Raw genomic sequence first — 13,659 nt, 5'->3', positions numbered from 1 at the left:
GCAGCTGATCTCCCTGCTCTGGCCCCAGATGACAACGTCCGCGTCCATCTTCCGGATGGTGGCTGGTCTGCAACTGCTGTTGTCCTTCGGCAGGTGCCCCCCTCCCCCCACTCATTCCTGGTTCATCTACAGGATGGCTCTATTCTGCGCCGCAATCGACGCGTCCTTCGTCTCGTTCCACACTCGCCACGTGATCCTGCCATGGACTATGCAGAGCTCCCTGTCACTCTGCCTCCCCCTGACTTTGACGCAGTCAAGCCCGCTCCTGAACCGGCGGCTCTCGACCCACCCTTGAGGCGGTCAACCAGAATTTGTCGCCCACCTCAGAGACTAAATTTATGAACTTTTTCGAAATTATGGACTCTCTCAATTGTCTCGTTGCTTTGTTTGATCGTTTCCCTGGTTTGTATATAGTGTTGATCTCGTTACTCTTGTTGCAAACTGCTTCTCTGCACCAGGCACCTTCCCATGTAAATAGCTTAAGTTCTCGTGTACCTAGTCCAGTAAATATGTCTTCGCACCCCACACGTAGTTCGGAACATTCTCACCACACATTATTTATTGCCACACACATACATTTCTTTCTAAAAAGGGGGATGTCATAATATACACCAGTATATCATGGTGCAGACATACACACTGATGGACACACAGCAAGACCAATCAACACACACAACACCGCAGCCAATCACCAGTTAGAGCACACTCACTATGTAGACAGAAGGCATCAGAGTTCCCGCTCATTCGGGATGCAGCTTCTCAGAAGGACAGAGCTTACAGCACAGATCTTCACCATGTGCTGAGTGCATCGACTGGTTAGGACAGGCATAGGTCTTTAATTTAATCTAACATTGTGTTAACCCACAGTGAAAGTATGTTCAACAGTTTCTAACTTAATAAAATAGTGTTGTACTATTTTAAGTGTTGGTGCCCTGTATGTGTTCCACGGATCCAGAGCACCCAACACAACAAACACATATCTCTGTCTGATATTATATCTCTCCATAGCAAGATGGCGCCAGAGTATGGCGACCCTGTGCAAGTTCTCTCCACAGATCCTCTTATAAGCTTACTAACCTTTTAAAAGTTAATTCTAACAATAATCCCCGTACCAGCCTCCCCGAACAGGCGCCAGAATGTGGCGACTAGGGGCTTTTCACAGTAACTTCATTGCGGTGATAATGTAAGCCGACTTGTGACAATAAAGATTATTATCTCTAACCTTTCTCTTTTATGTTCTCTTGCAGGTCTGAAGCCCTTCACATGATGATTTTGGGGGTTTTCCCTCAGTCTGGTCTCAGTAAATAGACCAAGTCGGATTGTAGGTAAAATCTATTTTATTCTAAACAGCTTGCAAGCCTGACTCTCTCTGATAACAGCAGGACACCACACCAGAGTTCATGAGATTTCCAGAGCAAGTGAGAACAAAGACACAAAGCATCTTGTTTCATATACATCAATGTAGCATCAAGTTACACACACACACGACCAAATAAGGTAACAATGGCAAATGTAAGCTTTTCATCGGTTTTCCCACATTCCTTGACCTAGCCATATAAGGGGAGCTTTGCAATTACTGACCCCAATAGGTTCATCTCACATTCCTTAACCTTGAGGCCCCTTTCTCCCAGTATCCCCTGCAACAAAGAAATGGTCCCAGTGGCTGCCCATCCCCCCTCTTCATGCTTTGCGAAATCCCAGTTACAGGCAATTCCAGACTGCTACCCATTTTCTGCAGCCTAAGGTCTGCTACCCTATGCCTCTATTCTCCTGTATTAGGATCTGCTCCTAACTTTGCCTAACCACTTATAGCTACTTATCCCATTCTAACACCATGCTCTTTTGTTCAATTCCTCACACATATCTTCTATACTGCAGTACTTGTTGGGAATTTGTACTGGATATTGTATGAGCTAGGTATGGAATTCAGAATCATAGGTTTTAGTGAAATGATAAAGCAGATTTAGGTGAGTAGTGAAATGGGTATGTAACCTATGTAACCTAATGTAACTTAGAGTAACCTCGTGTGACCTAACGTAATCAAACATAGAATAGATGACCTAATGTAATCAAGTATAGTTGATATGATCAAAGCAGAAGACCCAGAAAAGTAGTATAGCAGTCACTAATTAACAAAGGCAAACAATAGTCACTTGGGGGAACAATGAATACTGCTCAGTGGCTCACTTTAATAGTTGACCATAATAAAAAAGAGAGAATAAAGTGAGCAGGTGTATCCACACATTCGGCCTAAGTCAGCTAAACCACGATTATTGCACAAACAGAGAAGTTTAGATAAGGGCAAGAGTTATAACCACCATGGTTTAAGAAACAAAGAGAGGAAACAGGAAGCGACCAATCTTGAATAAGACAGATAAAGAGTCAACTAAAAACAATGGTGGCCAAAGCAAGGTCGGGCTGTAAAGAAAGATAAGAAAGATAAGAATCTTGAGATATGGAGCTGAAATGTACATAAAAAGACTGTAAGCCTGAGGGCTCATCGGATTGTTCCGGACATCCCGATTTTATTCTCTTGTGCTGGTGAATAAAGTCAACTGCTTGGAAGATTGCTGCTCAGACTCTCTGTTTTAATCGGTGTGAACGAATTGTCGTCCTGGGGAACCACGACATACTACACTCCATATGCTCACCCATTGCCTGTGCCTATGTATTTACATTGTGTATTTATGTATGTTTTTTCATGTATGGAATGACCTGCTGGACTGGACACAGAACAATACTTATCACTGTACCTCGGTACACATGACAATAAAATGAATCCAATCCAATATTAATTTACTGTCCCCTTAAATGTCAGCCACCTCCTGGGGTAACCAGCCCTTTAATTGTGAACATTAGGAAAGAGAGCATCCTTTTAGCCAGACAAATAAATGTGTCAAGCTGAGGGAGTCTTTAAGAGAGAGAGAGAGACCTGGGCCAAGCTTTGCAGAGTCTGCACCCTCCCTGGATTCACTTCCTTTCCCTTCAGTTGCTGCAAGTCACCAATTGAAGGTGAGAATGAGAAAAGAAATGGAAAGGAGGAGAAAAGAAAGTGTTTGACTCACAGGTGCTGGAGGCAGGAGGGAGTTTCAGTCCGTGAGCAGCTCAATATCCAGCCACACAAAGCCCGCGCGCTGGTTCACTGGAGGACCAGAGTCCTTCCGGTCCGACAAGTCTTCCCTTTGACCTGAGCCGGGCAGAAGGTTTGATTGAAGGCGCGCGTGCGCATGTTTTGGGGGTGATGCGCATGTGCAGGTTGGGTGGGGACCGGGACAAAGCGGCGCACTGACCATTGTGTGTCCGGGTCTTCCTGCCTTTCCCATTGGTCACCAGCTCAACGCGGTTGGAAGGAAAAGTCTCTCTCACCCCCACGTGGGGTTCCGCCCCTTATTGTCTGTCAGCGGGGGATTAACCAATGGGAAACCGGGAGGACCGGAAGGACTCTGCTCCTCCAGCCAATTAAAGCTTCCCCATTGTCTGAATGCGGAAGCTGAACAATGAGCAAAGCTGCTGCTTCTCTGTCTGAGTGAAGATTGAGCTTCGCACAGACTGAAACCTCCTCCTGTTTCCAACATCTGTGAGTCAAACACTTTCTTTTCTCCGCCTTTGGCAATATCAAGGCAGATATTGCCAAAGCAATGATGCGCATGGTGGACGAGTCCATCCCCTTCCAGGTGGAGAGCGACATGTCAGAGGTTGCCCTCAACGCCTCCAAGATTCGACACTCCTCAGTCAAAAAAGCTCAATCCATTGTGGAAGCTGTGTGGCACTGGAGGCACGACCTCGCTGGTAGGAGGTTCACCCTCGTCACCAGCCAACGGTCGGTGGCCTTCATGTTCAACAATACACAGCGGGGCAAAATCAAGAATGATAAAATCTTGAGGTGGAGGATCGAACTCTCCACCTGTAATTACGATATCGTGTATCGTCCTGGGAAGCTCAATGAGCCCCTAGATGCCCTGTCCCACTCCTTTGCAAGGCCACTAACGAGACCCGTCATGACCGCCTATTTGTTTTCCCTAGGAAATCCACCTCCGGGGTCTCGCTTCCGTCCTGGCTGATGACACCGGGGACTGTACTGCTCCGAAAACACGTGAGGAGCCATACGTCCGACCCCCTGGTCGAGAGGGTCCAGCTCCTTCACGCCAACCCCCAGTATGCCGATGTGGCGGACCACGACGGCCGACAAGATAGTCTCTCACCGGGACCTGGCACCGACAGGTTCCCCTACGACCATCACCTACCCCCACCCTACACCGAACAGCGCCCCCGCCCCTGCATGGCCTACACACCCCTCCTACACCCCTTCCCCCCATCACCGATCTACAGGGATGAAGCTCCAGAAGACACGCTCCCGGAGTCAACACCCGTGCCTGCAGCGACAAATTCAACACCCGTGCCCACAACGACGAGTTCAATACCCGTGTCGCAGCGAAACCAGAGCTCAGGCGATCGCAGCGAACACTCAAGGCGCCAGACAGACTCAACCTGTGAACCACTTCACCCCCGCTGAACTTCAATTTTTAACAGGCATGAATGTATTATCGCCACCATTGTATTACATTACATTACATTGTACTATGTTGATGTCCTTGTGTGCTCCACCGATGGATCATTGTATTACATTACATTGCATTGTATCATGTTGGTGCCCTTGTGGGCTCCGCCCCTGGCTCCACCCCCTCGAGGGAGGTATATAGATCTGCTGCCCTGCTGGCGGCTCTCAGTACAGAGCAGTCGCAGGCACAGTTCTAGCTGATTAAAACCACTGTTCACTTCAACTCTCCGCCTCATGTGAATTGATGGTCGCATCAAGGAAATTGTAACCACCACTGTAAATAAGGCAAGATAAAGAACAACAATGTATGTACGCAAACAATTGAACCCGACCGATGTGTAAATATGTCTCTTTATCCTCTGTCTCCTACTGTTTTTCCATGCTTATCCTTGTTCTATACACCACAAAAAACTCAATAAAAACATATTTAAACATGTTTTTATTGGCATTTTCAATTCTGTATAGTTGCGTTTCGTGTCCATCATTGTGCAGTACATGTAACATTTTCCTGTCTATTTACATTTTGTCACCATCTATCTCAATGCTCTGTCTTCGCCGCCCCTCCTGCCCCAACACCCCCCTCCAGTTCACACGGGTGGGGGGTGCCACCCCTCCCTTCCGCGCTCTCCCCTTCTCCCCCCTCTTTTCCCTTGTGTTTTCTGCCGCATCTGCCTTGCGGTTGGGTGAGGGGGGTGGGGGGTCATCTGCCTGCCCCCCTTGGTGGCGTCCCCTTCATTCCCTCTGGTTCCCTCTTTTCTTCCTTCCCCCCCCCCCCCCCGCCCCCCCCGCCGCCCTCCCCCCTGCTCGTGCGTTCCTGGTCGTTTCTTTCTAGTTTTCTTTCTCTCTCATCATTGTTGGCTTCTAACAGGTTTTGGAACAAGCCGACGAACTTCCCCCAAGTATCCAGGAGGCCTTCTTCTGACCCTCGGATGGCGTACTTAATCTTCTCCAGATCAGGACAGCGAGCCAGTCAGCAGCTTTGGGTGGTGCTGCCGATAGGGGGGAAGTCAGGGCCTCGGCGTGGACCCCATTACGGGGGAACCACCAGTTCGCCCCAGGAAGAACAGGTGGAGGGTTTTCGGGGTGGCACAGGGCAGGGATACGAAAGTTGGGGGACCTGTTTGTGGACGGGAAGTTCGCGAGCTTGGGTGCGCTGGAGGAGAAGTACGGGCTCCCCCCGTGCAACACCTTCAGGTACTTACAGGTAAGGGCGTTTGCCAGACGGCAGGTGGTGGAATTCCCACGGCTACTGCCACACACAGTACAGGACAGGGTGCTCTCGGGGGGGTGGGTGGGAGTGGGAAAGATCTCGGAAACTTACCAGGTGATGCAGGAGGAGGAGGAGGCCTCGGTGGTGGAGTTGAAAGGTAAGTGGGAGGAGGAGTTGGGAGAGGAGATCGAAGAGGGGACGTGGGCAGATGCCCTAGGGAGGGTGAACTCTTCCTCTTCATGTGCGAGGCTCAGCCTCATACAGTTTAAGGTGCTGCACAGGGCACACATGACCGGGACAAGGATGAGCAGGTTCTTTGGGGGTGAGGACAGATGTGTTAGGTGCTCAGGGAGCCCAGCAAATCACACCCATATGTTCTGGGCATGCCCAGCGCTGGAGGAATTTTGGAAGGGCGTAGCGAGGATGGTGTCGAGGGTGGTAGGATCCAGGGTCAAACCGGGCTGGGGGCTCGCAATATTTGGGGTCATGATGTGGAGATGCCGGCGTTGGACTGGGGTGAGCACAGTACGAAGTCTTACAACACCAGGTTAAAGTCCAACAGGTTTGTTTCGATGTCACTAGCTTCGGGGGAATGCTAGTGACATCGAAACAAACATGTTGGACTTTAACCTGGTGTTGTAAGACTTCGTACTATTTGGGGTGGCAGAGGAGCCGGGAGTGCAGGAGGCGAAAGAGGCCGGAATTCTGGCCTTTGCGTCCCCGGTAGCCCGGCGAAGGATTCTCCTTCAGGGTTAGACCGATCAAGCCTGAGGTCTGGGAGGATGTCAGCGATGGCTGGGAGCTGTCAAAATTCATGCAGCTCTTGGGGCGGGGGCGGGGCGGTGGGGGCATACATCCATTGTGCTTTGGGAGGCTTAAGGCAAGGTAGTTTCCATTTTTTTCACAGGTCCGCATAGATTTTTTTGTTTTGGACAAGTTGCTGATTACTAGACTTGCAGGGACAGAGCACTCAGCTATTGTGGTGTCTGATCACGTCCCTCACTGGGTAGACGTGGGGGAGGAGAAACCGTCCACTTCTAGACCCCAGTGGAGATTAGATGTCGGTCTCCATGTGAATAAGGGATTATGGAGAGATTGGAAAATGTCATTTGTAATTATATAGATCAGAACGACACTGGTGAGGTCTCCGCTGGGGTGCTGTGGGAAGCATTGAAGGTTGTGGTGAGCCGGATTCCTCATGGAATTTTATAAATGTTTTAGAATATCATAGAATATCAGTGATATAATAGAATTTACAGTGCAGAAGGAGGCCATTCGGCCCATCGAGTCTGCACCGGCTATTGGAAAGAGCACCCTACCCAAGGTCAACACCTCCACCCTATCCCCATAACCCAGTAACCCCACCCAACACTAAGGGCAATTTTGGACACTAAGGGCAATTTAGCATGGCCAATCCACCTAACCTGCACATCTTTGGACTGTGGGAGGAAACCGGAGCACCTGGGGGAAACCCACGCACACACGGGGAGGATGTGCAGACTCCGCACAGACAGTGACACAATCCGGAATCGAACCTGGGACCCTGGAGCTGTGAACCAATTGTGCTATCCACAATGCTACCGTGCTGCCCATAACATCAAAGGGCTCGTCCGGGATTTGGACCCGCGACCTCCCACATTTTCATGTAGCACAAACCCCGAAGCGAGAATCTTACCCCTAGACCAACGAGCCGCTGCTGGGTCCGATGATGGAACGGATGTACAATGAGGCATGGGGAAGGGTTCGCTCCCCCCTACGCTGTCACAGGACTCCATCTCCCTTATCCACAAAAAGGATAAGGATCCTGAGCAATGCGGATCTTACCTTCCGATTTCCTTCCTGAATCTTGATGCAAAGCTTCTGGCCAGGATCCTGGCAGCCCGTATTGAGGGCTGTGTGCCTGAATAGGTTGGAGAGGATCAACCTGGCTTTGGAAAAGGCAGAGCATTGACATCTAATACTCGGAGGCTACTTGGCGTTATCATGCTGCCCGCTGGAGGGAATGATGTGGAGGTGGTGCTGTCAATGGATGCTGAGAAGACATTCGACCGAGTGGAGTGGGCGTACATATTTGACGTTTTGGAACGGTTTGGGTTTGGGCAGGGATTTGTGCACTGGGTTCAATTGTTATATACAGCCCCCAAGGCAAGCATCTCCACTATCGGGGTTAGTGATGAATACTTGACTCTGCAGCGTGGGACGAGGCAGGTGTGCCCGTTCTCGGCGTTACTATTCGCCCTTGCGATTGAGCCTTTGGCAATGGCTCTTCGGATGTCTGGAGAGTGAAAGGATATCGAGGGGGGGGGGGGGGGAGCCATCTGGGACGGCCACTTACAAAGGAAACATGGACACTTGCAAAGACTCAAGGGAAATATGGCCTATACAGGATTCAGGCAAACTCAGAGCCTGAATGTATATTTGCTAAGAGAGAACCAGACAGTATCGAAACCCCCAGCCGATTTGCGTTCTAATGGCCCATTTGTCCCGGTGTTGTAAGACTTCGTAATATTTGGGGTGGCAGAGGAGCCAGGAGTGCAGGAGGCGAAAGAGGCCGGAATTCTGGTATTTGCGTCCCTGGTAGCCCGGCGAAGGATTCTCCTTCAGTGATTGGCTCCGGAGGGCGGGAGGGACGTTTGAGTGGGCTCCCGTTTTGCCTGGCTAGTAAGAACTTCCGCTATTTGGGGAATCATGTGGCGCGGGATTGGGCTCAACTTCACAAACTCAATCTGACCTGCTTAGCAAGGGGGATTAAAGAGGAGTTCAAAAGGTGGGACCGTCTGCCTCTATCTTTGTCCGGAAGAGTCCAGACTATTAAGGTGGTGATCCTACCGAGGTTCCTCAGAACCTCCCAATCTTTCTGCCCAAATCCTTTTTCAGAAGGATTGACAGACTTGTCTTGGGCTTTGAGTGGGCAGGGAGGGTCTCCCCCTATTAAAAGAGTTTGTCTGGAGAGAAATGGACTTGGGGGTGGCCTGGCTCTTCCCAATTTCCAGTGTTGCTACTGGGACTGCTCCTGTTGTTATGGTCCGAAGATGGTTGTTGGATCAGGGTCAGTATGGTGTAGAGTGGAGGAGGCCTTGTGTAGAGACACTTCCTCAAGGGCATTGGTTTCGGCACCCCTTCCTTTGCCGGGTAGATATTCATCTCACCCAGTGGTGGTTTCCACTTTGAGGGCTTGGAACAAGTGTCGATTTCATTTTGGTTTGGAGGGCATGTATAGGAAGGATCCGATTAGTGAAAATTAGAATGAAATTAGCTTATTGTCACAAGTAGACTTCAAATGAAGTTACTGTGAAAAGCCCCTAGTTGCCACATTCCGGCGCCATTTCAGGGAGGCCGGTACAGGAAGTGGTAACCATAGATCCATTCCAGCGAGCTTGGATGCCAGGTTTTAGGAATGGGACCGCTTGGGGATCAAATGGTTTTTGGACTTGTTCTTGGGTGGGACGTTTGCAGACCTAACTGAAGTGATGGAGGCCTACCAAATGCCTAGGGGGAATGATGATGTGGAGATGCTGGCATTGGACTGGGGTGAGCACAGTAAGAAGTCTTACAACACCAGGTTAAAGTCCAACAGGTTTGTTTCGAATCACTAGCTTTCGGAGCGCTGCTCCATCCTCAGGTGAATGGTCAAATTATGACGTGGTCTCCCCACCATCGGATTCTACGACCCGGCGCGGGCTCAGAGAATCCAGCCCACGGTGTCCCTGTACGCTGATGATCTGTTGGACCCAAAGTCTTCTGTCGGAATATAATGAAATTGCTTAGGATATTTGGGGCATTTCCGGACTATAAATTGAATTTGGGTAAATGTGAGTGTGTTGTGGTGTGGGGAGGGGGGATTGTCATTTCAGGTGGCAACAACCCACTCATGTATTTGGGAGTGCAGGTGGCCCAGGATTGGACGCGGTCTCGTAAGTTGAACTTTACGAGTCTGGTATGTCGTGTTAGGGCAGATCTACTGAGGTGGGATAGTCTTCCCCCGTCGTTGGCTGGTCGGGTACAGGCGGCGAAGGTGAACATTTTGCTGTGGTTTTTATTTTCATTCCATTGCCTGTTGTTTTTTTTGCCGAAATCATTTTTTAAGGGTGGGGAAAGGTTGGTTTCATAGTACTTCGAGGCAGGTAAGGTATCTAGGATTAGGAAGGCAGTACTTCAGAGGGGCTGACAGTTGCGGGGGACCTGGGCCTTCCAACTTGTACTATGACTGATCGGTGAATGTAGAGGGATTGGAGTAGGGAGACGGAGGCTTCGTGGGTGAGGATGGAGGCGGTTCTTGTAGGGGGTCAGGGTTCCGGGCACTGGCAATGGCACTGCTCCCATTTGCCCCAGGGAGGTATTCGGGGAGTCAAAGGTTGGTACTTTTGGCAAAGGTTGGTATCATGACCGGTACAGGCTTCGAGGGCCGAAGGGCCTGTTCCTGTGCTGCATTGTTCTTTGTCCTGTGGTGGTGGCCACACTGAAAATATGGAGGCAATTTCGGCAGCACTTTAGGTGAGGGGTGGGGTCGGGGTTGATGCCAATCCGAGGGGACCATGGGTTTGAGCAAGAGAGAATGGATGCGAGGCTTTGGGGATGGGAGGAAAGAGAGGTGAAGGAGATGAAGGACTTGTTTTTCGAAGGGCAGTTCACAAGTTTGGGGGAGTTGGGCTGGAAGCTTGGATTCCCATGTGGGGAGGGTTTCAGGTACTTGCAGCTGCTGGACTTTGCAAAAAAGATCTTTCCGACCTTTCCAGTGACACCACCCTCCTCGTTGCTGGTAGTGTTGTAGTCGGTAATGGGGTTGGAGGGTGGAGTAGTCTCGGCGATTCATGGGAGGATCTTGGAAGAAGATTAGGTGTCTTTGGAGGGGGCAAGGCCATGTGGGAGGAGGAGCTGGGGATGGTGCTGCAGAGGGTGACTGCAGTCTGTAACTTAGTGACCAGAACTGCACACAGTATTCCAGTTGTGGCCTCATAGTATTTTATACAATTCTAACATTGCATCCTTACTTTTACTTTACTATTTTCTCTGTCGCCTAACTAATGAAGACAGTTGATTTTAAAAATGTTCTCAGGGAATGTACGGGGCATCCATCACCCTGTCAGAAGGAAAAAGATCCTCTCCTTTCTTAAGGAGAAAGTCGACATAGCTTTATTACAGGAAACTCATCTGGATGATGAGGATCACTTTAAATTGAGGCGGGATTGGGTGGGGCAGGTTTTTTTGGCCCGCTTTTCATCAAATAGCAGGGGTGTGACAATCCTCATTAATAAAAATATCCCTTTTCATTCGCGGGTGTCATGTCCAGGGTAGCACAGCTTCACAGCTCCAGGGTCCCAGGTTTGATTCCGGCTTGGGTCACTGTCTGTGCGGAGTCTGCACATCCTCCCCGTGTGTGCGTGGGTTTCCTCTGGGTGCTCTGGTTTCCTCCCACAGTCCAAAGATGTGCAGGTTAGGTGGATTGGTCATGATAAATTGCCCTTAGTGTCCAAAATTGCCCTTAGTGTTGGGTGGGGTTACTGGGTTATGGGGAATAGGGTGGAGGTGTTGACCTTGGGTAGGGTGCTCTTTCCAAGAGCCGGTGCAGACTTGATGGGCCAAATGGCCTCCTTCTGCACTGTAAATTCTATGAAAAAACTTGCGGCAGGGGTTGGTACCTTGGACTTCGATGTTGTGGCCATTTTGGAGACATGGATAGAGCAGGGACAGGAATGGTTGTTGCAGGTGCCGGGGTTTAGATATTTCAGTGAGCTCAGGGTAGGTGGTAAAAGAGGAGGTGGGGTGGCATTGTTAGTCAAGGACCGTATTACGGTGGCAGAAAGGACGTTTGATGAGGACTCGTCTACTGAGGTAGTATGGGCTGAGGTTAGAAACAGGAAAGGAGAGGTCACCCTGTTAGGGGTTTTCTATAGGCCTCCGAAAAGTTCCAGAGATGTAGAGGAAAGGATTGCAAAGATGATTCTGGATAGGAGCAAAAGCAACAGGGTAGTTGTTATGGGGGACTTTAACTTTCCAAATATTGACTGGAAACGCTACAGTTCGAGTACTTTAGATGGGTCCGTTTTTGTCCAATGTGTGCAGGAGGGTTTCCTGACACAGTATGTAGATAGGCGAACGAGAGGCAAGGCCATATTGGATTTGGTACTGGGTAATGAACCAGGACAGGTGTTAGATTTGGAGGTAGGTGAGCACTTTGGTGACATTGACCACAATTCGATTACGTTTACTTAAGTGATGGAAAGGGATAGGTATCTACCGCAGGGCAAGAGTTATATCTGGGTGAAAGGCAATTATGATGCGATGAGGCAAGACTTAGGATGCATCGGATGGAGAGGAAAACTACAGGGGTGGGCACAATGGAAATGTGGAGCTTGTTCAAGGAACAGCGACTGCATGTCCTTCATAAGTATGTACCTGTCAGGCAGGGAGGAAGTGGTCGAGCGAGGGAACTGTGGTTTACTATAGCAGTCGAAACACTTGTCAAGAGGAAGAAGGAGGCTCATGTAAAGAGGAGACATGAAGGTTCAGTTAGGGCGCTCAAGAGTTACAAGTTAGCTAGGAAGGACCTAAAGAGAGAGCTAAGAAGAGCCAGGAGGGGACATGAGAAGTCTTTGGCAGTTAGGATCAAGGATAACCAGCTTTCTATAGATATGTCTGGGATAGAAGAATGACTAGGGTAAGAGTAGGGCCAGTCAAGGACAGTAGTGGGAAGTTATGCGTGGAATCCGAGGAGATAGGAGAGGTACTAAATGAATATTTTTCGTCAGTATTCACACAGGAAAAAGACAATGTTGTCGAGGAGAATACTGAGATTCAGGCTACTAGACTAGAAGGGCTTGAGGTTCATAAGGAGGAGGTGTTAGCAATTCTGGAAAGTGTGAAAATAGATAAGTCCCCTGAGCCGGATGGGATTTATCCTAGGATTCTGTGGGAAGCTAGGGAGGAGATTGCTGAGCCTTTGGCTTTGATCTTTCAGTCATCTTTGTCTACAGGAATAGTGCCAGAAAACTGGAGGACAGCAAATGTTGTCCCCTTGTTCAAGAAGGGGAGTAGAGACAACCCCGGTAACTATAAACCAGTGAGCGTTACTTCTGTTGTAGGCAAAGTCTTGGAAAGGTTTATAAGAGATAGGATGTATAATCATCTGGAAAGGAATAATTTGATTAGAGATAGTCAACATGGTTTTGTGAAGGGTAGGTCGTGCCTCACAAACCTTATTGAGTTCTTTGAGAAGGTGACCAAAAAGGTGGATGAGAGTAAAGCAGTTGATGTGGTGTATATGGATTTCAGTAAAGCGTTTGATAAGGTTCCCCACGGTAGGCTATTGCAGAAAATACGGAGGCATGGTATTCAGGGTGATTTAGTTTGGATCAGAAATTGGCTGGCTGGAAGAAGAGGGGTGGTGGTTGATGGGAAATGTTCAGACTGGAGTCCAGTTACAAGTGGTTACCACAAGGATCTGTTTTGGGGCCAATGCTGTTTGTCATTTTTATAAATGACTTGGACGAGGGTGTAGAAGGATGGGTGAGTAAATTTGCAGATGACACTAAAGTCGGTGGAGTTGTGGACAGTGCGGAAGGATGTTACAAGTTACAGAGGGAAGTAGATAAGCTGCAGCGCTGGGCTGAGAGGTGGGAAATGGAGTTCAATGCAGAAAAGTGGGAGGTGATTCATTTTGGAAGGAATAACAGGAAGACAGAGTACTGGGCTAATGGTAAGATTCTTGGTAGTGTGGATGAGCAGTGAGATCTCGGTGTCCATGTACATAGATCCCTGAAAGTTGCCACCCAGGTTGATAGGGTTGTTAAGAAGGCATACGGTGTGTTAGCTTTTATTGGAGAGGGATTGAGTTTCGGAGCCATGAGGTCATGTTGCAGCTGTACAAAACTCTGGTGCGGCCGCATTTGGA

At 49.2% G+C, this 13,659-nt stretch overlaps 1 long non-coding RNA gene across 1 annotated transcript; it reads left to right on the top strand.

Moving 5' to 3' along the window:
* The first annotated feature begins 3,231 nt into the window (after window positions 1–3,231).
* Window positions 3,232–4,994, top strand: LOC140421905 (uncharacterized). Its single transcript, XR_011947162.1, has 2 exons — window positions 3,232–3,577; window positions 4,024–4,994. It is a non-coding gene; the product is annotated as an uncharacterized lncRNA (long non-coding RNA).
* The last annotated feature ends 8,665 nt before the right edge of the window (window positions 4,995–13,659 follow it).

The sequence above is a fragment of the Scyliorhinus torazame genome, chromosome 5 (genome assembly GCF_047496885.1).
Source record: "Scyliorhinus torazame isolate Kashiwa2021f chromosome 5, sScyTor2.1, whole genome shotgun sequence".
In the NCBI taxonomy this organism is placed as follows: domain Eukaryota; kingdom Metazoa; phylum Chordata; class Chondrichthyes; order Carcharhiniformes; family Scyliorhinidae; genus Scyliorhinus; species Scyliorhinus torazame.
This window is presented reverse-complemented; position numbering and strand designations above follow the sequence as displayed.